A 24423-nucleotide genomic window follows, 5' to 3' on the forward strand; every position below is an offset into this window, starting at 1 on the left:
GTGAATCAATATAAAGTGTTATATAAAGTGTTATGGCTTGTTATTATCACAAAAAGGTCTGAAACTGTAAGTGGGGCAGTAAAATACAAAAGCTAAAAGGTACGTCTGTACCTCTTTTACTTTTAAATGGTACATAGGCCTATTAGTACTTAACCAATTTGTGCCCACATTTTTTCTGAATGGTTTCATGCATATAGTTGTGTTAATAGTGTCCTATGTGAACATGTTCTGCATTTATTTTGTGTTTTTTTTTTTTTTTTTTTTTTTGAAAATCATATTTGAATGTGCGGCAACTAGTTGCCAGTGGGCAAATATGTTGTATGCACCCCTTCAATGTCAAATGTGAATAGGAGGAGAACATTTGGTATCTATCTCAAAATAACTGATCAATCTTTATTCATGGACAAATTTATTATGAAGTGAAGTGAAGTGACATACTGCCAAGTGACCCATTCTTGGAATTCGTGCTCTGCATTTAACCCATCCAACGTGCACACACACAGCAGTGAACACACCGTGAACACACACCCGGAGCAGTGGGCAGCCATTTATGCTGCGGCGCCCCGGGGAGCAATTGGGGGTTCGGTGCCTTACTCAAGGGCACCTCAGTCGTGGTATTGAGGGTGGAGAGAGCGCTGGACATTCACTCCCCGCACCTACAATCCCTGCCAGCCCGAGACTCGAACCCGCAACCTTTGGATTACGAGTCTGACTCTCTAAACATTAGGCCATGACTTCCCACAGTCATGTATTTTATTATGTATAAAAGTCGAAAAACATTCGATGCGAACCCAAAAAAGCTGCATCTAGCTTATAATCACTTGAATATGAATACACTAAAAACAACAAATCCAATTGTCTTAAAGTGGTGGAATAGTGTAGAACAAAGTGCAGCCATTAAGTTGCCCCAACAGTTAAATGAAAATAAATAAATAAATATGTACAGTACATAATATTGGCACCCTTGGTAAACATAATCAAAGGCGGCTGTGAAAATAAATCTGTATTGTTTATCCTTTTGATCTTTCATTAAAAAAATTCACTATCACTGAAGTAAAACAACTGAAAGTATGTGGGGGGGGGGGGGGGGGGGGGGGGGTCTCATTGTGAAATAAATGCTATCGCAATGTCATTTTCCCAAGATATCAGCTCTGAGGTTGCTCCTATAATGCCTGAAGAGTTTGGAGAACACCTGATAAGAGATCAGAGACCATTCCTTCATCCAGAATCTCTCCAGATCCTTCAGAATACTAGCTCCGTGTTGGTGCTTCTCCTCTTCAGTATACCCCACTCATTTTCTATAGGGTTCAGGTCAGAGTACTTGGACGGCCATGGCAGAAGCTTTATTTTGTGCTTTTGATTTTTGTTTTGGATTATTGTCCTGATGGAAGATCCAACCACGACCCATTATTAGATTTCTAACAGAATTCAGTCAGGTTTAGATTTTTGTATTGGCACTGGAACAGGAAATCATGGCTGGACAATTTCATGCTTCTAGTCACCGTGGTGTGCTAAAAATGTAAATATGAATGGGAATATGAGATATTTTACTCATAAGAATTTCTAGGGGTGCCAATAATTGTGGCCAACATGCATATATAGGAGAAAAATAATAATAATTTCATCATGAGATTTTCTCCCCACTTTCAATTGTTTTACTTCAATTGTTTTTGTGATTTTTTTTTAATGAAAGATCAAAAGCATAAACAATGCAGATTTATTTTCACAGCTGGCTTTGCTCATTTACTAGGAGTGCCAATATTAGTGGAGGGTTCTGTAAATTTTCTGAAGAAAATGTGACTGTGCTTGCCGTGGGAAAACTCGGCACTAGGCACTAACTCTAATCGTGTTAGTATCACGTTAACAACATGTTGTGTTTGCATTATGCCTTACAACATATTAACACAAGTAAAATGTTAAAATAAAATTAGCATGATTAGCATGTTGCTAGCATGATGTTAACATGTTTTAAACAAGCTGTTAATGTGATTAGCATAATGCTAACAACATACTAACATGAAGTTAGCATGAAGTTAGAATGATTAGAATGTTGCTAGCATGATGCTAACAAGCTGTTTTTTAACAAGGTAACATGAGTAGCATGATGCTAACAACAGTATACCCCAATTTCCCCATGATATAACTATGTTATATGTACTTACAAGTCATTTGCCCATCGGCAATTATAGCTGCTTGGAGTTTTGACTAAGGATTTGAATTATAGAAATGCGATAGTGTACTATGTGTGTCACAGAATGGCCTGTCTCCAGCGTCACCTATCACTTTCACCTGCACCTGATTCCACCTCCGCTAATCATTGAGCACACCTGCACATCATTGGAACCCTCATCAAGCACCCCATATATTCACACACCTCACTTCACTCCAACGTCCAGTCTCGTACCTTACGAAGAGGACTTCACTCTGTATTGTTTAATGATACTCACCGCTCTGTCTACTTACATCCTGTGTTTGCTCCTAGCCGTCTGCTCCAGTGTTCCCCAGTCTGTCTCTCTGTGTGTAGCTTCACAGTTCGTTGTGGAAGTGAGGTGTGCGCTCTGCTCGTCCTTCGACTCCGCTGTGGAAAAAGGCAATATCATCATCATCACAGATCATCTCGATTACCAGGATTCCAAGTATCATTGCTTACCTGATCACCACCCATCTGCTCATCAAAACTATCAATAAACCTGTTACTGTTGCTAACATCCTGTCTGAATCCTCTTCCGTTACAGAAGACTGGACCAATACAGAAGACGCGACTGACGCCCACATAATGGAGTTTGTCAACCGCCTCATCACGCTGATCCAGCAGAACCCCTCCTTTGATGTGTTCGCTGAGGAGTTCTGCAAACTCGCTCCGGCGGTGGACCTACATGATGCGGCTATCCTCCACCTGTTCCGGCTCGGGGCCTGTTATCTCTATCCTATGGACCTCCCAGACACTACCGGATTATGTTGGAGAATGGGGATTTTCCAGTGTCTGGGAAGTGTCCGGGCCCGAGTCGGAACTAGTCCGCCGCCCGCAATAAGCCTGCCGCCGTTCGCGACCAACCCTAGCCCGCCACCTGTGAATGTGGCGGGTCCATCGGCACTTATTCCAGAGCTCCTGGATCTGGCGATTCCCCCGGAGTTCTCGGCTCCTGTCCTCTCCCCAGAACTCGCTCTCCTACAGCGCCCTCCTGTGCCTGCTCCACGCCAGCGCTTCCCTGTACCTGCTCTGCCACAGCAATCCCTAGTGCTCGTTTCTCCAGAGCCAGTCCCTCCAGTGCCCGATTCTCCAGGGCCAGTCCCTATGCTGACAGAGCGCCCCCAGGAAATAGCGCTTCCCGAGCGTCTCCAGGAATTAGTGCTGCCAGAGTGCCCTCCAGTGCCTGCTCCTCGTCTGCGCCCACCAATTCCAGCACCTCGTAAGTGCCCACCTGAGTTCCCGCTGGTCCCGTCCAGCCCACCTGAGTTCCCGCTGGTCCCGTCCAGCCCACCTGAGTTCCCGCTGGTCCCGTCCAGCCCACCTGAGTTCCCGCTGGTCCCGTCCAGCCCACCTGAGTTCCCGCTGGTCCCGTCCAGCCCACCTGAGTTCCCGCTGGTCCCGTCCAGCCCTGCGCCTCCCGTGCGCCCTCTAATGTCCGCGCTGCAAGAGCGCCCTCTAATGTCCGCGCTGCAAGAGCGCCCTCTAATGTCCGTGCTGCAAGAGCGCCCTCAAGAGTCCGCGCTGCAAGAGCGCCCTCCTGCATCTACGCTGGTCCCGTCCAGCTCTCCTTCGTCTCCGCTGGTTCCGTCCAGCTCCGTGCCTCCCGTGCTCCCCCAAGAGTCCGCTCCTCCAGAGCGCCCCCAAGCGCCCGCTCCTCCAGAGCGCCCCCAAGCGCCCGCTCCTCCAGAGCGCCCTCCAACGCCCGCTCCTCCAGAGCGCCCTCCAACGCCCGCTCCTCCAGAGCGCCCTCCAGCGCCCGCTCCTCCAGAGCGCCCCCAAGAACCCGCTCCTCCAATGTGGCCCCCAGAGGGGAACTTTCCCAAAGAAATTTTGGGGGGGGGCCATATAGTCTCAGCCTGTGTGGCCGGGCCAAGGCCACGGAGCTCCCTGATCCGCCATGGCAGTCCAAGGACCCCGATCCGCCATGGCAGTCCAAGGACCCCGATCCGCCATGGCCTCCCGTGTCTCCTGATCCGCCATGGCATGCCGAGTCTCCAGATCCGCCATGGCCTCCCGAATCTCCAGTCCTGCCAGGGCCTCCCAAGGCCCCTGATCCACCATCGTCTCCCAAGCCTTCCGTTCCGCCATGGCCTCCCGTAGTCTCCGGTTCCGCCCTGGATGCCTTCCCGGTGTCTATGTCCTCCACCGACATCCAGGGCGCCCACCCCCCCCTCCCCGGTATTGTTGTTACGTCGCGGGACGCGCCGTCCGGGAGGGGGAGGTAATGTCACAGAATGGCCTGTCTCCAGCGTCACCTATCACTTTCACCTGCACCTGATTCCACCTCCGCTAATCATTGAGCACACCTGCACATCATTGGAACCCTCATCAAGCACCCCATATATTCACACACCTCACTTCACTCCAACGTCCAGTCTCGTACCTTACGAAGAGGACTTCACTCTGTATTGTTTAATGATACTCACCGCTCTGTCTACTTACATCCTGTGTTTGCTCCTAGCCGTCTGCTCCAGTGTTCCCCAGTCTGTCTCTCTGTGTGTAGCTTCACAGTTCGTTGTGGAAGTGAGGTGTGCGCTCTGCTCGTCCTTCGACTCCGCTGTGGAAAAAGGCAATATCATCATCATCACAGATCATCTCGATTACCAGGATTCCAAGTATCATTGCTTACCTGATCACCACCCATCTGCTCATCAAAACTATCAATAAACCTGTTACTGTTGCTAACATCCTGTCTGAGTCCTCTTCCGTTACAATGTGTAAGCCAGGTTAAAGAGATGGGTCTTTAATCTAGATTTAAACTGACAGAGTGTTAGGTAGATTGTTCCAGACTTTGGGCGCTAAATAGGAAAACGATATCCCGCCCGCAGTTGATTTTGATATTCTAGGTATTATCAAATGGCCAGAGTTTTGAGATCGCAGCTATAATGAACTATAAAGAACTATAATGTGATAAGAGCTCACTCAAATACTGAGGTGCCAAACCATTCAGGGCCTTATAGGTAATTAGCAAGATCTTAAAATGTATACAATGTTTAATAGGGAGCCAGTGCAGTGTTGACAGAACCGAGCTAATGTGGTCATACTTCCTGGTTCTAGTAAGAACTCTAGCACCTGCATTTTGAACCAGCTGGAGTTTGTTTATTAAACGTGCAGAGCAACCACCCAATAAAGCATTACAATAATCTAGCCTCGAGGTCATGAATGCATGAATTAATGTTTTTGCATTTGACATTGAAAGCATAGGTCGTAATTTAGATATATTTTTAAGATGGAAAAATGCAGTTTTACAAATGCTAGAAACATGTTTTTCGAAGGAAAGATTGCTATCTAAAAGTACTCCTAGGTTCCTAGCTGATGACGAAGAAATTACAGAGTAGCCATCAAGTATTAGACAGTGATCTGATTATTACATTCAAAAGTTTTTGGTCCAATAATTAACACCTCTGTTTTTTTTAGAATTTAGCAGTAATAAATTGCTAGTCATACAGTTTTTGACATCAACTATACATTCCGTTAGTTTTGCAAACTGGTAAGTTTTATCAGGTCGCGAAGAAATATAGAGCTGGGTATCATCAGCATAAAGGCCTTTCCACACTGAGCGTGATGCGAAAAAGCGAGGCAAATTGCCCGCGAATGTTGCTTCACACCAAGCGTGAAACGAATGTTCGCCTTCTGCTAATTCACGCCTGCACGCTAGGGAGCGCCGACTAACAATGCATTTTTTCTTCATGTAGCGTATGTATCTCGAGTGGTTTACAACAAATAACTTGTGTTTTTTCATGAAAAATACAAAATATCCATAATGCTTACAAGAATACATCTGAAATGATTAGAGGTACAATTAGCATCAAGCTTCAATGAAAATCAGAATCAGAATCAGAATGAGCTTTATTGGCCAAGTATGTTTACACATACAAGGAATTTGTTGTAGTGACAGAAGCTCCACAGTGCAACAGAAAGACAGCAGCAGGACAGGACACAGATAATATAATAATAATATCCAAATAGGCAATGTACAAAGCAGCAAAAACACAATATATAATATAGAGAACTATGTATGTACAGGTCAAGTATGTGCAAATTAGAAATAAGAAAATAAAATAAGTGAGTGTGGTGAATGGGTAATGTATTATAGTTGTGTGTTCCACGTTTATTGTTGAGTGTTCATGAGATGGATTGCCTCAGGGAAGAAACTGTTCCTGTGTCTGGTCATTCTGATGCTCAGAGCTCTGTAGCGTCGACCAGACGGTAACAGTTCAAAGAGGGAGTGTGCTGGATGTGAGGGGTCCAGAGTAATTTTACCAGCCCTTTTGCTCACTCTGGATAAGTACAGCTCTTGGAGAGTGGGGAGGGTTGTACCAATGCTTCGCTCAGCAGTCCGGACTACCCTCTGTAGTCTTCTGAGGTCAGATTTGGTAGCTGAGCTGAACCAGACAGTTATCGAAGAGCAGAGCATGGATTCAATGATGGCGGAGTAGAACTGTTTCAGCAGCTCCTATGGCAGGTTGAACTTCCTCAGCTGGAGAAGGAAGTACAACCTCTGCTGGGCCTTTCTGACAATGGAGTCTATGTGATTGTCCCACTTCAGGTCCTGAGAGATGGTGGTGCCCAGGAATCTGAATGACTCCACTACAGTCACAGTGCTGTTCATGATGGTGAGTTGGGGGAGAGCAGGAGGGTTTCTGCTGAAGTCCATGATCATCTCCACAGTTTTGAGCGTGTTAAGCTCCAGGTCGTTAAGACTGCACCAGACAGCCAGCTCCTTAACCTCCTGTCTGTAAGCAGACTCGTGGATGAGGCCGATCAGTGTGGTGTCGTCTGCAAACTTCAGGAGTTTGACAGAGGGGTCTTTAGATGTGAAGTCGTTGGTGTAGAGGGACAAGAGCAGTGGGGAGAGTACGCAGCCCTGAGGAGCTCCAGTGCTGATGGTACGAGTGCTGGATGTGAATTTACTCAGCCTTACTAGCTGCTGTCTGTCTGTCAGGAAGCTGCTGATCCACTGACAGACAGAGGTGGGGACGGAGAGCTGGGTTAGTTTTATTCTGAAGGGTTTCCGTGATGATGGCGTTAAAAGTGGAGCTGAAGTCCACAAACAGGATCCTCACATAAGTCCCTGGTCTGTCCAGATGCTTCAGGATGAAGTGCAGTCTCATGTTGACTGCATCATCCACAGACCTGTTTGCTCTGTAGGCAAACTGCAGGGGGTCCAGTAAGGGACCAGTGATGTCCTTCAGATAAGCCAAAACCAGTCTTTCAAATGATTTCATGGCTACAGACGTTAGAGCCACAGGTCTGTAGTCATTAAGTCCAGTAATTTTGGGTTTCTTTGGGACGGGGATGATTGTGGAGCGTTTGAAGCATGAGGGGACTTCACACAGCTCCAGTGATCTTTTGAAGATCTGTGTGAAGATGGGGGCCAGCTGGTCAGCACAGGATTTCAGACAGGCTGGTGACACACCATCTGGACCTGGTGCTTTCCTTCTTTTGTTCTTTCTGAAGACCTGGCACACATCTTCTTCGCTGATTTGAACTGTAGGTGTGGGGAAGAGGAGGGTTGCTGGAGCTGTTAATGGTTGTGTGGAGAGGTGTTCAGGGCGGGTGTGGGGTGATTTTTCAAAACGACAATAAAACTCGTTCAAATCGTCTGCCAGTTGTTGATTCTCCAGAGTGCTGGGGGATGGTGACTTGTAACTGGTGATATCCTTCATACCTTTCCATACTGAAGCAGGATCACTGGAAGATAATTTGTTCCTTAGCTTGTCAGAATAATTCCGCTTTGCCACTCTGATCTCCTTTTCCAGTGTGTATTTGGCCTGTTTGTACAAAACTTTAACCCCCTTTCTGTAAGCATCTTCTTTGGCCTGACGGAGCTGTCTGAGTTTTGCAGTGAACCATGGTTTGTCATTGTTGTAGATTAGATGAGTCATGTTAAGAATGCACATATCCTCACAGAAACTGATATAAGATGTTACAGTCTCTGCGAGCTCGTCCAGATCGATGGCAGCGGCTTCAAAAACAGTCCAATCAGTGAGAGAGAAACAGGCTTGTAGATCCCGCTCTGTTTCATTAGTCCATCTTTTAACAGATCTTAATACAGGCTTTGCAGATTTAAGTTTCTGCCTGTAGGTCGGAATAAGATGAACTAAACAGTGATCAGAGAGTCCTAAAGCTGCTCATGGAACCGAGTGATATGCGTCCTTTATTGTTGTGTAACAGTGATCCAATATATTACTGTCCCTGGTGGGACATGTGATGTGCTGTCTGTAAATTATTAACGTTTTTGCTCAAAACCTACTTTAAATCATCATTGAGTGCTTGTAATAACTTCCGATTATGATCTAAAATGGATTTTGATTCTATAATAGGCAGACGTGCACTCTTTGCATGTTTTATAGTGGACTGATCACTTGTCATGTGTCATAAACATCCTTTATTGTTAAAATAAATACCACGAGCTGCTTAAAAACATATACAGAAAATCTTCACAATTATAGGTCTACTTGCTTTCATATTTCATGTGTAGAAAAATATTTCTCTCTTTTTTTATATACGGAAGGGCAAGAGATATGATTACATGATTGAGAGGTCTAGAGTGAACGAGCTCTGACTCATAAACACTCGCGCTCGTGGAAGAAAATGGACGGTGCTGAATATGAATATGAATATGAGAATGAATATGTTATTCTGTATAAAGAACGTGAGAATAGTCTGTTCTTAAAAACCAACAATAACAAGAACTCGGCATTCACTCTTCTCTCTTGCGAAAAAAGTCCTCTACTTTGGTGTTTTTATGCTTGTGCTTAATACAGTCTTCTGAGCTTTTAGTGCTACCACGTTGACCTTTTGGGTAACAACAGTTGCTCTGGTCATGTGATGCAATGCTTAAATCTTATTGGACGGCCCATGTTTTCGCTTTGCGAAATTCAAAAGATTAATCGGACTGGACGGAAAAAAAACATTTGCATTTTCGGTGCACGAATGTTCGCAGTCTGTGTGGAAGCATCTAGAGGAAGCTATTGTTTTATTCCAGCGCGTCATCGCACGCGAAATTCGTTTCGCTTTTTCGCGCTCAGTTTGGAAAGGCCTTAACAGTGAAAGCTAATACCATGTTTCCTAATAATGTCTCCCAAGGGTAACATGTAAAGCGTGAAAAGTAAGGGGCCAAGTACTGAGCCTTGAGGTACTCGATACTGCACTTGTGATTGGTATGATATCTCTTCATTTACTGCCACAAATTGATTGCGGTCAGATAAGTACAATTTGAACCATGCCAGTGCACTTCCTCTAATGCCAACATAATTTTCTAGTCTATTTAAAAGAATGTTGTGGTCGATAGCGTCAAACGCGGCGCTAAGATCCAGTAGCACTAATAGAGAGATACAACCATGATCAGATGATAAAAGCAGGTCGTTTGTAACTCTAATGAGAGCAGTCTCAGTACTATGATATGGTCTAAAACCTGACTGGAAATCCTCACATATATAAATTTTCTCTAAGAAGGAACATAGTTGTGATGATACTACCTTTTGTAATATCTTTGACAGAAAAGGGAGATTTGAGATCGGTCTGTATATTAATTCATTCTTTGGGGTCAAGTTGTGGTTTTTTAATGAGAGGCTTAATAACAGCCAGTTTGAAGGTTTTTGGGACATATCCTAATGACAATGATGAGTTAAAAATATTCAGAAGAGGATCTATTACTTCTGGAAGCACATCTTTTAGGAGCTTAGATGGAACAGGGTCTAAACTACAGGTTGTTGGTTTAGATGATTTAACAAATTTATATAATTGTTCATTTCCAATAGAAGAGAATGAGTGGAATTGTTCCTCGGGGGATCTATATGTGCCACATAGACGACCCATTATTTTCTCGGAAAAAATGAAATTGACTGAAGATACTTATGCACATGATAAAGGATGTCTTGAATGTACCAAAAATATCAATAACTCATTTTTGACCAAAATCGAAGTTATGGTCTTTTGCCTTTGCACGGCAGTACATATGTCCACAAAAAATACTTACATGAAAATGACCTTTTTTTGGGAGGTTTTGCCTTCGCCATGCTTCCTGGAAATAGGAGTAGGAAGTTGACAGCCTCATGTGACAGGAAGGAAGTGAATACCTTTTTTCCCCCCTTGAAATCCTTTATTTGGTTGTATGTCATTGAGACATAAAACATGGATAACATCTAGAAAAATACTTACAAAAGGAAAATGACAACTATAAACTGCGGCAATTATAGTTGCCGGTGGGCTTAAATGGGTTAAAAACACATTACCTTTTGAAATGGAAGCCCAGTTTTACACCTTATTTTCTGATAGTGGTACTGATGTGTATCCTTTAAAGTAAGAGTCGTTTTTGTAACTTTATATGCTAATAGTCTACTTGGAAAGATTTTGAATGTTTAGTTTATTTCATATTCCCCTTGATACTTAAGTTTTATGGAGGGTATTTCCTGCATTTCACGATTCCAGCCAGCCTGTGCTGTGCTCGTATATTACATTACTTGTGCGGTTCTATTGTATAATTTAAAAAATATATATATTGTCCTTTTGTCAAGTACAATCAGATGTTATATTGTGTAATTCTTCCACATACTTTATTATTTTCATAAAGGAACAATGAAAAGAATTCTCTCATTGCGTTACTCATGAAAGCTAATGTATCCTCAGGAAGGAATCTATTTCATCTTGGCTTGCATTGAAAGAAAAGGAGGAATCTCAATGGGCTTATTGTGCTAAACCACATGTCCATGCAGTAAACTAAGATGCTTCATGCAGCACAGGTTCATTTTCTGGATTCAGGGGTGAATTAAACATCAAACATTAGAAAACTCCCTAGCATTCAGAACCAAACCTACAAGATGGGGAACTGCACCATGGTAATTATTTGCAGTGCAAAATTTTGGCTGTGTTCGTGATGTTAACTGATGTGCATAAATAAAAAACATTGCACATAGCATATACGATTAAAAAGCTTTGCAGTGGCTGCAATTCATTCTTAGTAAATTCCTCTCTCAGTTGTTCACCTTGTAAAATTTCAGCACCTTCATAAAGACCAGTAATATTGTTTTTAGCATATCGCAGAGTATAAACTGGATCAAGATGATTTTTTCCCCCTGCACCACCAGAAAAGATGTAGCCTAACTGTTCAAAGATCTGGTAGAGAGGATTGATTTCGGGAAATATTCTTCATAATTAACCAAATAGTGAAATGAGCCTAACCTTTCTAGGATAATAACACTACCTGTGGCCCCACTGCAAAGAGAGAAGGGCTTTATACACGGTGTAAGAGTAAACATGTTAATCATGAGCTCATAAAGAGCGCAAGGATTTTACAAGACTGGCTGATGGCAAATAACAGTGTGTGATTTAACAGTAAAGCTTTTATCCCTGAAAACAAACTTTACTTGCACAAAATACTGTTTGACAGTATCTGCTAGTTATTTGCCATTTAGAATTTATACCAAGTCAAAAGATCCCAAGACTTTGCTTTCTATATCTCAGGTCCCTCAAAGTCAGGAGTTTGCTTAACTCATTAAGTTGAGCAATACTAATGCTTGCCCATTAAACACTGGATGCTTTGACAGTCCCTTACCTGCATTAGACATGTGCTGTGTGTTCAACATGTCTGGACACGACATATCCTAAAAAAATAAATTTTTGTTATCATATTTCTAGACGTGACCTGCTAGAAATGAAACTCCATTGCTCAGAGGTGCTCGGAGGGATGGAGGATGAAAGCAAGCTGTTTTTTGGAGCATTCCGGCCGAGGCGAGAACAGAGCCCCTCCACTACTTCTCTAGCACATCAGGCGGCTGAGGGTCCAGCACAACTCGTGGGCGTGGACCTAGACGCTTCTAAAAGGGGAAGCGTTGCACCGTCTGGGGGCACTGCTGCAGCCCAGGCTCAGATTTCCACTGAAGCTGCGCCGGCTTTGCAGGCTGAGTGGCGTGATTCTTCTGGCGGCCCGCAGCCGCGGGGCCAGTGTGCTTGGGGAGGAAGTGATGCAGCGCCTGCAATGTCTTCTGAGCCTTGGAAAACCTTTCTGCAAACCCGTCCACAGCAGGGCCGAACAGGCCCTTTAGCGAGACCAGTGAGTTGAGGAAAACCATTTTCTCAGCATACCTGATCTCAGTGAGGTTTAATCAGAGGTGGCGCTCCAGCACCACCAAACTGGCCATGGTCTTGCCAGTCACCTGCGCTGTTACTTTCGTAGCGCGCAGAGCCAGGTCTGTTGCTGTGCACAGCTCTTTGAAAGCCTCCTGGTGTACTTGGCCAGACTCGTCCATACCACGGAGAAGCTTGGCCTGAGACACTTGGAGAACCGCCATTGTATGCAGCGTCGACCCGGTCTGGCCAGCCGCTGCATAAGGTCTATTGGCGAGTGCCGAGGTGGTCCTGCAGGGCTTAGAGGGATGTGCTGCGTGGGCTTCTATCCGAGGGCAGGTGGCGGGCACAGATGAGCAGCAACTGCTTGCTGTATCCCTTGTCGTCAGCGCCGTCAATGGTGGTGAGAACCGTTGCTGTAGAGGGATTTACTCGGGCCCAGTAGGGAGCACACCACCTCTTGGTGAACTCGTAACGAACTGTAGTCAAGAATGGGGGGGGGGGGGGGGGTGTTGGCGAGAGGACTGTTGACGGCTTCCCAGCCGGTACCACTCGTCTAACAGGCCATGGGAGGGCTCTCCCTGAGCCAACCACTCGAGGCCCAGATCCTCTGCCGCCTTTCACAGGAAACGGATGAGTTCGGCGGCTGGCTTCGACCTGGGAGTCTGAGAAGGGGGAAGGACTTCGGGTTCTCCGCCGGAACCTCCCCATTCTTCTGCATCAGACGCTGCCAAGGACATGGAGTCGTCGGCGATAATGTCCTCGATGATGACGTCCTCTTCAGATGTGCCAAAAGAGACTAGGCCGCTCGCAACCGAAGAGGGGTGCTGGTCTTCTTGTGTGAAACACACTGGCTAGATAAGCAAATGCGGGGAGGGCGGGGCACACGGTTGCTGAGCCGACGTGATACCGCTCGAACCCGCTGAGAAGGACCTATTGCTCCGCTGTTTCTTTCTCTTAGGAGAGAAAGGAAATGGGAGAGCTGAGCGAGGGGGACTGCCTTTGTGGAAAAAGGCGATCTGCAAGCGGAGACGGGAAAGACTCATACTCTCGCAAAGGGAGCATGAGCCTTCAGTGAACGCAGCCTCTGCGTGGGCGTTGCTGAGACAGGCACTCACTGTGCCCATCCATCTCATGCAAGGGATCCTTGCATGAGCCACACTCACAGTGCGACATTTTCAACAACGCACACTGATATTTGCTCTTTAGGAAATTCGCTCTCAACTTGCTCCTCTCACGCCGGATAGCTGCAGGGAATCCTCGCTGCTTGGGCGTCTTCAATGGCGGCAAGCAGAGCTGGAGCTTCTTCTTCCTCGGATTCTTCTTGGCTTCTTCCAGAGTCAGCGAAGAGATGATCCCCGTCGCTGAAGGAGAATGATCTGATGAAATGGCGCTGTGAGCCGACTTATATACATGTCGGCTCCACCCTTTCTGGTGTGCTAAAGCACCATTGGTTTGTGCAGCTACACAAACGTGAACAAATCAGGCTTCAGTACAGAGTAAAACAGGAGTTTTCCCCATACACACAACATGAAATTGATGTTCGAAAGGGAACAATTATTCACAGAATTTTAGTTCTTCTTTAGTCTAAAAGAATGTCACACATTGTGAATCCTTTGGTGTGATGACACAAAGTGTCATATGTGTGCTTGTGCGTTTCTTACAGTCACTGAACCCTGAAATACTGACAAGCTTGTGATTCCTGAGATTCCAGGAATTTCAGAGGTATGTGATGTGCACAATGGTCTAGCAGCTTATGTGCTTGTGTTTGTGTAATGGTCTAGCGGCTTATGTGTTTGTCCCTTCACTCACACAATCTCTGGCATCTGTGATATTCTGGTCCCTAGGTAAGGCTTCAGTCCCTCAGATTTAGGGTTGTTTTGGCTTGTTTCGGGTTGTTTTTCCCTGTTTATCATCCAATGCACAGTACTCTTCATGGTCCCCCCAAGAGGAAAACTGTATTGCCCAGATGTTGCTTTTCTTAAGCTCTGAAAATGTAGTAGTGATTATTTTAGTATGATTTGTGTATCAGATGTTTCTCCTAAAATGTCTTAGGATGAATTAAAGTAGACTCAAATGAGGCATGAGAAGATTCTGAGAGAAATTTAGTAAGAACTGAGAATGTGGTGTAAGAACCATGGTAGATCACTAGTCTTGCTGTAATTCTCTTTCAAGACTTCATTATGGACATTTTAGTGCTCAGAGGTTGCTCTTTCTAAGCTCAACTTACAGTAGTTGTGATTCTGATGTATCTCTCATATTATTATCAGCACTGTCTCATTGTAACGGTTCGTGGTTGTAGGGAAAAGGCGCACGACGAAAAGGTGAACACAAAAGCGTAATCTTTAATAAGTAGCATCAACTCACTTTGAACATCTGTTAACTTAAGATCGGACAAACATAATGGCAAAACTGAGGACTTATAAAGGGGAGGAACAAACAAGGAAACAAGGTAATTAATAGAACACAGGTGATGACGATAATTAATTAACAGAACTAGGACACAAACTAAAGCAGGAAGAACCAAATAAGGAAGAAACAGAACAAAACCAAAACTGACATATTACAGTATCTCCCCCCCCCCGGAAGGTGCGTCCCGCACCGTAACAGTAACATCGGGGAGGGGGGGCGGGCGTCCTGGAGGCTGGAGCAGGACCAGGATAGGATAGGGAAGCCTCCAGGACGGATCAGGAGCCTTGGGAGGCCATGGCAGGACTGGAAACCCGGGAGGCCATGGCGGATCTGGAGCCTTGGGAGGCCATGGCGGATCAGGAGACACGGGAGGCCATGGCAGGACTGGAGACCCGGGAGGCCATGGCGGATCAGGAGACACGGGAGGCCATGGCGGATCAGGAGACACGGGAGGCCATGGCGGATCTGGAGCCTTGGGAGGCCATGGCGGATCAGGAGACACGGGAGGCCATGGCAGGACTGGAGACCCGGGAGGCCAAGGCGGATCAGGAGACACGGGAGGCCATGGCGGATCGGGGTCCTTGGGAGGCCACGGCGGATCGGGGTCCTTGGGCGGCCTCGGCGGATCGGGGTCCTTGGGCGGCCTCGGCGGATCGGGGTCCTTGGGCGGCCTCGGCGGATCGGGGTCCTTGGGCGGCCTCGGCGGATCGGGGCGCTCTGTGGCCTTGGCCCTTGGCCTGGCCACACAGACTGAGACTATATGGCCCCCCCAAAAAATTTCTTTGGGAAAGTTCCCCTCTGGGACCCAACTTGGAGGAGATGACTCTTGGGGGCGCTCTGGAGGAGCGGGCGCTTGGGGGCGCTCTGGAGTCGCGAAGCTGGATAGAACCAGCGGAGACGAAGGAGAGCTGGACGGGACCAGCGGAGACGCAGGAGGGCGCTCTTGCAGCGCGGACACTTGAGGGCGCTCTTGCAGCGCGGACACTTGAGGGCGCTTTGGAGGAGCGGGCACTTGAGAGCGCTCTGGAGGAGCGGGCACTTGAGGGCGCTCTGGAGGAGCGGGCACTTAAGGGCGCTCTGGAGGAGCGGGCACTTGAGGGCGCTCTGGAGGAGCGCGCACTTGAGGGCGCTCTGGAGGAGCGGGCACTTGAGGGCGCTCTGGAGGAGCGGGCACTTGAGGGCGCTCTGGAGGAGCGGGCACTTGAGGGCGCTCTGGAGGCGCGGAGCTGGACGGGACCAGCGGAGACGAAGGAGAGCTGGACGGGACCAGCGGAGACGCAGGAGGGCGTTCTTGCAGCGCAGACACTTGAGGGCGCTTTTGCAGCGCAGACACTTGAGGGCGCTCTTGCAGCGCAGACACTTGAGGGCGCTCTTGCAGCGCAGACACTTGAGGGCGCTCTTGCAGCGCAGACACTTGAGGGCGCTCTTGCAGCGCAGACACTTGAGGGCGCACGGGAGGCGCAGAGCTGGACGGGACCAGCGGGAACACAGGTGGGCTGGACGGGACCAGCGGGAACTCAGGTGGGCTGGACGGGACCAGCGGGAACTCAGGTGGGCTGGACGGGACCAGCGGGAACTCAGGTGGGCTGGACGGGACCAGCGGGAACTCAGGTGGGCTGGACGGGACCAGCGGGAACTCAGGTGGGCTGGACGGGACCAGCGGGAACTCAGGTGGGCTGGACGGAACCAGCGGGAACTCAGGTGGGCACTTGCGAGGTGCCGGAATTGGTGGGCTCAGACGAGGAGCAGGCACAGGAAGGCACTGGCGAGGGGCTGGCACTGGAGGGCGCTTGCGAGGAGCAGGTACTGGATGGCACTGGCGAGGAGCAGCCACTGGATGGCACTGGCGAGGAGCAGGCACTGGCGAGGAGCAGGCACTGGAGGGACTGACATGCCCTCAAACTCTATCAGAATCCCTACCGGCACCTGTTTTTCCCTCCTCGGTGGTTCGGGGTGAACCGTGATAGGCGGCGGGATCCTCTTCGTCGCGGACGGCGCAACGTTCATCGTCCTTTGCGGCGGAATCCTCTTCGCCGCGGGCGGAACATTCATCACCGTCTCAGGCGGAGCGAATTTCTCTTGGGCGGGGGGTAAGGGCGAGCGGCGAATGGCGACCCGTTCTCCCCAAAACGGGTGGCCTGGGTAAGCCGCGACAGGCAGCCCAACGTCCCACGCAGAACGGGCAGGGGCGAGCCGCGAACGGCGGCGAGAACCCCCGCAAACGACGGGAACCAGCTCTAGCATTACGAGCGTTGATCTCGTCTTCAGTTAATGGTCCGATCTTCTGTAACGGTTCGTGGTTGTAGGGAAAAGGCGCACGACGAAAAGGTGAACACAAAAGCGTAATCTTTAATAAGTAGCATCAACTCACTTTGAACATCTGTTAACTTAAGATCGGACAAACATAATGGCAAAACTGAGGACTTATAAAGGGGAGGAACAAACAAGGAAACAAGGTAATTAATAGAACACAGGTGATGACGATAATTAATTAACAGAACTAGGACACAAACTAAAGCAGGAAGAACCAAATAAGGAAGAAACAGAACAAAACCAAAACTGACATATTACACTCATATGTTTCTCCTAAAATTCTTTAGGGAGAAATAAAAGTACATGCAAATGAGAAATGACAAAGTTCTTAGTGAAAATGTGTCAAAATGGAAAATGTGGTGGTGTTTTCTCACTCATGTTCCATTAAATGAAGCCTTTGGAGCACAGGAGTTGGGTCAGTCGTTCACACAACTACAATGTGTGGTTACAATAGATTGTGCCCCTATGGTGCAAGTTAGGCCCTCATATGAATCCAGACTCTAAATTCTTCCATTCCACCATATTACAGAGGACAACGGTCCAACTGGGTATTTTTAATTACCGTTTCTTGCTCATGCTCCACACAACCTCAGCACACAGGAGATATTTCTAGATTCCACACGACTGCAACTTGGTTAGGGTTGAAACAGGTAGGACTGTTTCAACCCCCCCCCCCCCCCCCCCATAGTGCATGTAGGGCCCCTCTTGTTGAGTCAGACTGTACATTCTTCAAGTTTCCACACTTTCATGCTTTGACTATTGACTATAGAGGAGACTGCTGTGGAGCTTGCCTCAGCAGAAGTGTGCATCTAAGCTGTATAGCAGCCATAAATGAGAACTCGAGAATGACACCCTAAGGTCTCGTAGACTTAAGAGACACGCACATACTGCCTGCCTCATTAGAAGACTCAGATTTCGTGAAAGGGAATGCATTCCCTGTTAAAGAGAGGAGTCTCCTTCTCTTCTGCAACAGGCGTTTTCTGATGCCAAGGAAAGAGGGTGCATTACGCCAGATCATGGGATTTGCTGTGGGTGCGGCCCTCAGTTAACGTGTTCTTGGCTGCGATTGCTACTGAATATGTACCAGCTGATGGTGTTTGTTTTTTGCAGTGTTTCTTATTTCATACACGGGACAAGATGGCTGAGACCTATCTGTTCTGCTTGTGTTCCTTCTTGGGACTTGTCTTTAGTCTTAGCAGGTTTAATGGGGCCTCTCGTGGTAGTTTTGTTGTTGGCCTTGACAGCTCCTGGACAAAAGAGGAGGGTTTGTCACTCTGCACAGGCTTTGTGCTGTGATGGCTTTACGGATTTACAACAATCATATGAGCTAGTGGCATAAATCTGATCAACTGTTTACTTGTTTTGGTGGCTGGAACAAGGGTGCTGGTATAGTGTTCCCATAGTTCAGCTCCTAAACCTCAGTTAAATAACCCTGGTTCCCCTAGTAGTGAAGAAGACACTGCTTAGCTCTGCAATACTCCTTGGTTTCTGCTATGATTTCCTTTCAAGAATAATCTTTTGAGACACTGATGGTGCCCTCAGAGGGCAGCCTTAGATCCATCAGCCAATTGGTGTGATTCTATATAAGCTTCAGACAATAGTTCTGAAACAAACTGAGACTAACGTGAGAGCTCTACAGTCTCTATTTTTGGAAGAAAATCTGAGCACAGTGTGCAATGTTGCTGAGGTCTCTTCTGACACGTTGAAGGAGACAAATCTAAGAGCAATCTGAGACTCTAGCAAAGGAGACAAGAGCATGAGTGAGTGAGTGATATCATTGAGATCTCTTCTAAAAATTCTTCTAAAACACTTCTAAAAAACGAGACCAGTGTGAGGTTGTTAAATAGTTTTTAGGAGACAAATATGATAAGCAAAATTCTCACATCAGTTACACATCAACATTAAATACTTAGGCCTGTAAGTAACTGTAAGTTTAAGTGAGTATAAACAAACAGGCATTTAACGACTGTGCTGGCATATATTTGCTGGCACATATATAAAAATATTTTCCCCCAGTTTCACAGACAAGGCTTAAGCCTAGTCCTAGACTAAAATGTAATTCTGGGCTGTTTTATTCTGAAATAAACTTGCACTGACTGGTCTTAAAACATATCAGTGCCTTTGATTTTTTCTCAAGATGGACAGCAGTAATGTTTTTTTCTAAGGCATGTTAATAAAAATTACTTAAATGTCCTAATTGAACTATGGCCTAATCCTGGCTTAGTCTAAGACCTGTCTGTGAAACGGGGCCATTATATATTTTTTTTATTACTTGATAAAATATTTAGTACAGTTTATACTAAACATATGTAAGTTGCTATCATGTGATTTAGGGGTCAGAAGTCAGTCCTTGCCTCTCAGCCGCTCTTTAAATACTTTACCAAGCGACATTCTGATCCTACAATTCTGTATTATGCATCAGAGATCAACTAAGACTGAACCTATCCACTACATCAGTTCATAAGTGAACTTCTGTAAATATCACCGAAAGTTAATCCTAATAAAGTCCCAAAATACCTAACTCTCAGGTTCTAAGTGACCAGAAAACCATAACATATGGATAATCTAAGTACCATAACTCCCCTTGCATCCCATGTTGACATTGCTGTCTCAGTGGACATATCCAGCTCCACTTACTGGGCTTCTTAAAACACAGCAAGTCCCCTGAGGGAGGAATCCGTTTTCTCCACCCCCAGCACCCTCCCCTCTCCCCGCTGCCTCACAGAAACCCTGTTGTGCCTCCCTAGCTGAAATTGTGTGACTTTAAAAACAGAATAAATAAATAAAATCAGAGAGAAGCTCTATAAAATACCTTTGCTACAGAACAGGAGGTTGCATATTTTTTAGTGGGTAGAACATCTACAGTGCGCTTATATTTTAGCATTATGTTGAATATATTGTAAGTCAAACAAACAAGTCTCAAGAGGTATGTGTTTGCCAGAGTACTTCGACACAGCTGAAAAAACTGATGGTTTCCGCTCTGGCACGTGGCATATGTCAAAATCAGACCGCTTTTCTCCCAGTGAGGTTCTGCACAAAGAAAGCTCACTATTAGGCAAGGCAAGTTTATTTATATAGCACATTTCATACACTGTGGTAATTCAAAGTGCTTTACATAATAGGAAGTGAAATAGTCTTAAAAAAATAATCCCAACAATAAAAACAAGGAATAAAAAATAAATAAAATAATGATCACAGCAATAAAAACAAGGAAATGATATACAAATTGATTTAAAATGAATTTAAAATAGTTAAGAGTAGAAAATGATTATAGATAAAATACAGTGCAATTTGTTCGGATGTAGCACAGCGCTCATTCAACAAATTCACAGCTATTAGCCGGTAACACACTATTTATAGGAGAAGTGCTAGCAGAACTGTGGCTAGTGGCATTGGTCTGCTTAGAGCTGTGTTGTAATCACTGGGCCTTGGGTCTACAGCTCTGATATTAGATGAATGAGCACTATGTAGTTATATAATAGCTGTCTTTCAGCTAGATTTTGAGATCTTTTAATTCTGTTTTGCTTCTTACTGAATGTTGGCTCAAGAACTGTTGGTTGCATGACTAATATAACATAAATGATACTCTGATAATTTAGATGTAGGTTTGTTTTTATTTTGTGTAGTGGATATATGAGTGCCACAGAGTAGTACGATTTTTTTCTTTTAAATTGTATAGCTAATGTAACAGATAAAAAAAAAATGGGCAGGAACTTGGTCCTCTTCATTGATTGTTGATTAAATTTTAAATGGGTTTGGAAATGATTACAGAAGGTTGGGTTTAAGCAAAGTGAATGATTGGAGAAGTTCAGCATAATTCACCAAAGTAAAAGTTTTTTTTTTTTTTTTTTTTTTTATGGAAGATCAAGTTATGCCAGCATGAATTTCATGAAGACTTTAAAAGATAAAAAATAAATATCAATTCGTTTATAAGCATGAGCAAGCAGTTCTCAAAAAGTGTTAATGAAACTCACAATTGGGAATATAACTGATTGTCAAGTCTGACGAAAGTTTAAAATTTTTCTAAATTAATCAGCAATATTTTTTAGCATTGATGTTAGTAAATGTATATGTATATGTTCGTAGTAAATGGAACTTGTCCTTGAAGTTTTTCTTGCAAATGAGCACTTGTTTTAAGCTACATAGCTTTTAGGATTTTTACGTTCAGAGTCTTAAAGCTGATTCTAGTCTAAGGCTATGTTTCATAAAAGAGTGTTTATAGGCAGTTATGAACTCAGAATCCAAAATCAGTTTATAGTAGATGATCTGGGACTTGTCATGTATTTAAATACAGCTGCAAATCTGTGGAGCGGGGATAGTTGAGGCAGGAAGCAGGCAGATGGCATGCAGCATGACAGATGAATGGAGCCGTATTTCAGCGTTGCACAGCAGTATGGATAAACATCCGTTGCTAAGTGGTAAAAAGCAGCAAGACATATGATACAATTCCACAGGCCATGTGCAATGTCAGTTTACAGCGTTTCTTTTATTGAATAAAGCTTATTTTAAATGGGTTCAAAAAATGTATGCGATAAATAGCTCACAGTCCATTTCTTTTCTTAGAACATTCAGATAAATGTAAGTTAAATGAGGTCAATCAGCTCTAAAATCATACAGAATATTTTTCAAAGTCCTTTTGCATTGAAAATGTTTTTCATAACATTTGTTGCTGATGTCAAAAGCAGTGTGTCCAATCAAATGCTAAAATGATTGGGGCAAATTAATCTGTCAAAATAAGGCAAAGAAAAACATCTTGTGTGACATGTCTTTATAACTGTAATATTAATATGCATCTTTGTAAACAATGTTTGTTTTAAGTCACTGCGATTACTTTTGCACAGTTAACAGTTTAGGAACTGTTTTGGGTTGCCACTTCATGCATGGCCTCCTGAGGTCATGTCTTTGTGAAAATGTATTGCTTGTGGCTGATCAAAGAAATGGCAAGCAACATGCACAAAATACAAAATGTGTTATGCTTAAATCACAAATAATAATAATAATAATAATGTACAGGCCTCTTACATGGCTAATTTTGAATGGCCTTCTTTTCCAGTGATAATGGTGTAGTTAGGGCAACTACCAGTAGGAGGCAAATTCCTGACCTTCCTGACAACTCAAGGTTTTGTCCCAAATAAAAAGTCCTCCCAGATATATTAACAAAATAATATAAAATAAATTTAGATTTACTACCTCTCCAGGTAGGTCTGAAGTCTCATATTCATTGTGACTCCCTTACATAAGAAAAGTATATACAATTTAATATTCTGCAGCTGTGTTATTACACCAATAGGGCAGCAGAGAAGGTAGCAATTGAAAAAGGTAAATGAGGACAGCTGTGATTTTTGGTGCTAATGTTATTTAAATTTAAACTAGCTGGTCAGATGTTAACCCTAAAACAGGCAACGTGCACCACGTTGGTGGTTCCCCATTGGTGGTTATGGGGGGTGGGAGGGGTACAGAAAATACACAGAAGTCACAGAAAACACATAAGATACAAGGGGGTAAAAAAAAATATCTCAGAGAAGTGGGGTGGGGGGTGGATGGGGGTAGTGTTGGGGAGTAACTAGTTACATGTAACGGAATTACGTAATTTAATTACAAAATAAAAGTAATTGTAATCAGTTACAGTTACTGAGTAAAAAATGTGTAATTAAATTACAGTTACTTATGAAAATTTTAAGGATTACAAAGGTGGTTACATCTGATTTATTTTTTATTTTTTTCACACACACTCCCACATACAGATTTAATTGATTTCTTTCATAAACTGCAGTGACTGCTCTAAAATATGAAACACCAATGTTTCAGAAGTTTATGACATGCTTATTCGATAACTCTTATATTTCCTATATGGGTTTATGTATATGCTTTATTTTTTTAAGATTAACTCTTTTTTACTATACTAAGGTATTGTTAGATCCAGTGTTTCCTGTCATAGCTACTGTTTTTCAAAAACCGTATCATAGCTATTAAATTATTTCTTGTTATTATTTTAAATCTATATTTAACCTCAGCATGATTTTAAAGTAAGTGTGGTGGCTGTGCTTCAAAGGGGACATCGGATGCCCATTTTCCACAAGGTGGTATGATTCATTAGGGTCTTCTTGAAATGGTCTCAGTGGTCGTGCAAAAAACAACACCCTTTTTACCATGTCAAAAACAGCTCTGTTCACAGCAACTCGTTTCGCTGCATATCTCTTTACATGCTAATGAGCTCTGCTCACCCCGCCCCTTTTCTCTGTGGAAGTGATCCATCCTTGAGTTTTAACTTTTTAACAAAACCTGCCTTGAATTGTCTCTCATTCAAAAAACAGTCTGGAGTCAAATGATTTGCGCAACCAGACATAAATGAATTTAGTGAAAGTGAAGTGACATGTGGCCAAGTATGGTGACCCATACTCAGAATCTGTGCTCTGCATTTAACCCATCCAAGTGCACACACACAATAGTGAACACACACACACACACACACACCGTAAACACACGTCTGGAGCAGTGGGCAGCCAAGTTGCTGCAGCTCCCGGGGAGCTGTTGGAGGTTTGGTGCCTTGTTCAAGGGTCTCACCTCAGTCGTGGCATTGAAGGTGGAAAAGAGTGCTGGTCATTCACTCCAAAATCAAAATGTCTTGATAATTCAGACTGTTTAGGTTTTGGGGGGATTAAAAAAAGGAGTGAATTTCTATCATTGTAGAGTGGTTGTGTTACAAAATTTAAATATTATAATCTTAATTGAACTGACGAATGATTTTGATAGTCTGACAGTAATCAGTGTTGAGCACTACTGTAAGATTAACCCTGCCTGGTTAACATGTTTGAAAATGATTAACAGTTGAAAACATTAGAAATTTAGAAAAGTAATCAAATGTAATCAGTTACATTACTTATATAAATAAAATAATAAAATAATTGAAAAGTTACACTACTTATTACATTTTAAGTAGGGTAACTTGTAATCTGTAATCTATTACATTTCCAAAGTAACCTTCTCAACATTGGATGGGGGCTATAAATCGCATCAAGGAGAGCATATCCACCTCAGTAGAAATTGCATTCCAGGGCCAGGGGCTTTCGAATGATATATAGTTTGTCAACATTAGATCAGGTTAAGTATATGATATAATGTAAATAAAGTACAGGTTTATGACTTGGTCCTTTTTTTATACCCAAAGAAGGCAATGTGTACTACTGGGAGATACAACTCATAAAATCCCAAATATATAAGATATTTAAAAATATATTTTGGATATGTTTTACAGTCCAGATGATATAAAAAAATGACATGAAATTATTGTTTTGCTTATCATTTTCCACTCTTGCCTATTTAAGGGTTAAAGAGCAACATGTGTGGAAGTCAAACTCCCAGTATAATAAAATATAATATAATATGTCAATCACAAAAGGCTTTGATTAATCAATTTCAAACAGCGCTGAAAAAAA

The sequence above is a fragment of the Barbus barbus genome (assembly GCF_936440315.1).
Source record: "Barbus barbus genome assembly, chromosome: 1".
NCBI lineage: Eukaryota > Metazoa > Chordata > Actinopteri > Cypriniformes > Cyprinidae > Barbus > Barbus barbus.